Source organism: Triticum urartu, chromosome 3A (genome assembly GCF_056163025.1).
Source record: "Triticum urartu cultivar PI428250 chromosome 3A, HENAU_Tu73, whole genome shotgun sequence".
Classification (NCBI taxonomy): domain Eukaryota; kingdom Viridiplantae; phylum Streptophyta; class Magnoliopsida; order Poales; family Poaceae; genus Triticum; species Triticum urartu.
In genome coordinates this window covers 735092837-735097743 of record NC_141875.1, presented here as the reverse complement: position 1 = coordinate 735097743, position 4907 = coordinate 735092837, and positions in this window count along the sequence as shown.

Genomic DNA, 4907 nt, shown 5'->3' with positions numbered 1-4907 from the left:
ACATTGGAGACGTATCAAGCATCCCCAAGCTTAATTCCTGCTCATCCTCGAGTAGGTAAATGATAAAAAACATAATTTTTTATGTGGAGTGCTACTTGGCATAATTTCAATGTAATTCTCCTTAATTGTGGTATGAATATTCAGATCCGAAAGATTCAAGATAGAAGTTTAATATTGACATAAAAATAATAATACTTCAAGCATACTAACAAAGCAATCATGTCTTCTCAAAATAACATGGCCAAAGAAAGTTATCCCTACAAAATCATATAGTCTGGCTATGCTCTATCTTCACCACCCAAAGTATTTAAATCATGCACAACCCTGATGACAAGACAAGCAATTGTTTTATACTTTTGACATTCTCAAACTTTTTCAATCTTCACGCAATACATGAGCGTGAGCCATGGATATAGCACTATATGTGGAATAGAATGGTGGTTGTGGAGAAGACAAAAAGGGAGAAGATAGTCTAACATCAACTAGGCGTATCAATGGGCTATGGAGATGCCCATCAATAGATATCAATGTGAGTGAGTAGGGATTGCCATGCAACGGATGCACTAGAGCTATAAGTGTATGAAAGTTCAACAAAAGAAACTAAGTGGGTGTGCATCCAACTCGCTTGCTCATGAAGACCTAGGGCATTTTGAGGAAGCCCATCATTGGAATATACAAGCCAAGTTCTATAATGTAAAATTCCCACTAGTATATGAAAATGACAACATAGGAGACTCTCTATCATGAAGATCATGATGCTACTTCGAAGCACAAGTGTGGTAAAAGGATAGTAGCATCGCCCCTTCTCTCTTTTTCTCTCATTTTCATTTTTTTATTTGGGCTTCTTTGGCCTCTTTTATTTATTTATTTTCGTCCGGAGTCTCATTCCGACTTACGGGGGAATCATTGTCTCCATCATCCTTTCCTCACTGGGACAATGCTCTAATAATGATGATCATCACACTTTTATTTAATTACAACTCAAGAATTACAACTCGATACTTAGAACAAGATATGACTCAATATGAATGCCTCCGGCGGTGTACCGGGATGTGCAATGACTCATGAGTGACATGTAATAAAGAATTATGAACGGTGGCTTTGCCACAAATACGATGTCAACTACATGATCATGCTAAGCAATATGACAATGATGGAGTGTGTCATAATAAACGGAACGGTGGAAAGTTGCATGGCAATATATCTCGGAATGGCTATGGAAATGCCATAATAGGTAGTTATGGTGGCTGTTTTGAGGAAGGTATATGGTGGGTGTATGATACCGGTGAAAGGTGCGCGGTATTAGAGAGGCTAGCAATGGTGGAAGGAAGAAAAGTGCGTATAATCCATCGACTCAACATTAGTCATAAAGAACTCATATACTAATTGCAAAAATCTACAAGTTATCAAAGCAAATTATTACGCGCATGCTCCTAGGGGGATAGATTGGTAGGAAAAGACCATCGCTCGTCCCCGACCGCCACTCATAAGGAAGACAATCAAAAAATAAATCATGCTCCGACTTCATCACATAACGGTTCACCATACGTGCATGCTATGGGAATCAAAAACTTTAACACAAGTATTTCTAAAATTCACAACTACTCAACTAGCACAACTGTAATATCACCATCTTCATATCTCAAAACAATCATCAAGCATCAAACTTCTCATAGTATTCAACACACTCATAATTAAGTTTTTACTATTCTTGCATACCAAGCATATTATGATTATTTAAGAAAATTACCATGCTATTTAAGAATCTCAAAATAATATAAGTGAAGCATGAGAGATCAATAGTTTTTATAAAACAAATCCACCACCGTGCTCTAAAAAAATATTAGTGAAGTACTAGAGCAAAACTGTATAACTCAAAAGATATAAGCGAAGCACATAGGGCATTCTAACAAATTCCTAATAATGTATGGCTCTCTCCAAAGGTGTGTACAGCAAGGATGATTGTGGTTAAAAAGAAAAGACTCAAATCATACAAGACGCTCCAAGCAAAACACGTATCATGTGGTGAATAAAAATATAGCTCCAAGTAAAGTTGCCGATAGAAGTAGACGAAAGAGGGGATGCCTTCCGGGGCATCCCCAAGCTTTGGATTTTATGTGTCCTTAGATTATCTTGGGGGTGCCATGGGCATCCCCAAGCTTAGGCTCTTGCCACTCCTTGTTCCATAATCCATCAAATCTTTACCCAAAACTTGAAAACTTCACAACACAAAACTTAAAGTAGAAAATCTCGTGAGCTCCGTTAGCAAAAGAAAAATAAAGACCACCTCAAGGTACTGTAATGAACTCATTCTTTATTTATATTGGTGTTAAACCTACTGTATTCCAAATTATCTATGGTTTATAAACTATTTTGCTAGCCATATATTCATCAAAATAAGCAAACAACACACGAAAAACAGAATCTGTCAAAAACAGAACAGTCTGTAGTAATCTGTAGCTAGCGCAAAATCTGGAACCACAAAAATTCTAACATAAATTGCTGGCCGTTAGGAATTTATCTATTATTCATCTTCAAAAAGAATTAACTAAATATCACTTTTCAAATAAAAAAGGCAGCATTTCTCGTGAGCGCTAAAGTTTCTGTTTTTTGCAGCAAGATTAACAAGACTTTCCCCAAGTCCTCCCAACGGTTCTACTTGGCACAAACACTAATTAAACACAAATAACACAACCAAAACAGAGGCTAGATAAATTATTTATTACTAAACAGGAGCAAAAATCAAGGAATAAAAATAAAATTGGGTTGCCTCCCAACAAGCGCTATCGTTTAACGCCCCTAACTAGGCATAAAAAGCAGGATAGATCTAGGTATTGCCATCTTTGGTAGGCAATCCATATGTGGCTTTCATAATAGATTCATAAGGTAATTTAATTCTCTTTCTAGGAAAGAGTTCCATGCCTTTCCTAACGGAAATTGGAATCTAATATTTCCTTCCTTCATATCAATAATTGCACCAATCGTTCTAAGGAAAGGTCTACCAAGAATAATAGGACATGAAGGAATGCAATCTATGTCAAGAACAATAAAATCTATGGGCACATAATTCCTATTTTCAACAATAAGAAAATCAATGATTCTTCCCATAGATTTCTTAATATTGGAATCCTCAAGGTGCAAGTTTAAAGAGCAATCATCAAAATCACGGAAACCTAACAAATCACAAAAAGTCTTTGGAATCATTGAAACACTAGCACCCAAATCACACAAAGCATAGAACTCATGATCTTTAATCTTAATTTTAATAGTTGATTCCCACTCATCATAAAGTTTTCTAGGGATAGAAACGTCCAACTCAAGTTTTTCTTCATAAGATTGCATCAAGGCATCAACGATATGTTTAGTAAATGCTTTATTTTGACTATAAGCATGAGGAGAATTTAGCATGGATTACAACAAGGAAACACAATCAATCAAAGAGAAATTTTCATAATTAAATTCCTTGAAATCCATAATAGTGTTTTTAGCAACATCTAGGGTTTTGATTTCTTCAATCCCACTTTCATCAAATTTAGCATCAAGATCTAAAAACACTGAATTTTTGGAACGCCTTCTAGGTAAAGGTGGATCATATTCAGTCCCATCATTATTAAGATTCATATTGAAAAACAAATATTTAATAGGGGACACATCAATAACTTTTAGATCTTCATCTTTATTTTCATAGGAACTAGAAGAACACGCTCTTATAAAGGCATCCTTCTTAGCACGCATCCTAGCGGTTCTTTCTTTGCACTCATCAATGGAAATTCTCATGGCTTTGAGAGACTCATTGATATCATGCTTAGGAGGAATAGATCTATGCTTTAAAGAATCAACATTAAGAGAAATTCTATCAACGTTCGTAGCCAAATCATCAATCTTAAGCAATTTTTCTTCAATCACAGCATTGAAATTCTTTTGCGAAGTAATAAATTAATTAATATTAGATTCAAAATCAGAGGGTATCTTATTAAAACTTCCATAAGAATTGTTGTAGAATTACCATAATTATTAGAGTAATTACTAGGATAAGGCCCAGGATTAAAGTTTCCTCTACACGCGTTGTTACCAAAATTATTCCCGCCAACAAAATTCACATCCAAAGATTCATTATTATTCTCAATCAAAGTAGACAAAGGCATATCATTAGGATCAGAAGAAACACTTTTATTAGCAAATATTTCATAAGTTCATCCATCTTTCCATTCAAAACATTATTTTCTTCTATCACATGCACTTTCTTATTAGTAGATCTTTCAGTGTGCCATTGAGAATAATTAACCATAATATTATCTAGGAGTTTAGTAGCTTCTCCTAAAGTGATTTTCATAAAAGTGCCTCCCGCGGCCAAATCTAAAAGATTTCTAGAAGCCAAATTCAATCCGGCATAAAATTTTTGTATAATCATCCACAAATTCAAACCATGTGTAGGCCAATTACGTATCATTAATTTCATCAAGTTTCTTAAAATTCATAATATCGTTTCTAAGAGAGATGATCTTAGCGAGAGGAAAATACTTAGAGATAAAAGCATCTTTGCACTTGTTCCAAGAATCAATACTATTTTTAGGCAAAGATGAAAACCAAGCTTTAGCACGATCTCTAAGCGAAAAAAGGAAGTAGCTTCAATTTAACAATATCATTGTCCACATCTTTCTTCTTTTGCATATCACACAAATCAACGAAGCTATTTAGATGGGTAGCGGCATGTTCACTAGGAAGGTCAAAAAATGGATCTTTCATGACAAGATTCAGCAAAGCGGCATTAATTTCATAGGATTCAACATCGCTAAGAGGAGCAATCGGAGTGCTAATAAAATTATTGTTGTTGGTATTGGTAAAGTCACACAATTTAGTGTTATCTTGAGCCATCGTGACAAGCAAGCAATCCAACACACAAGCAA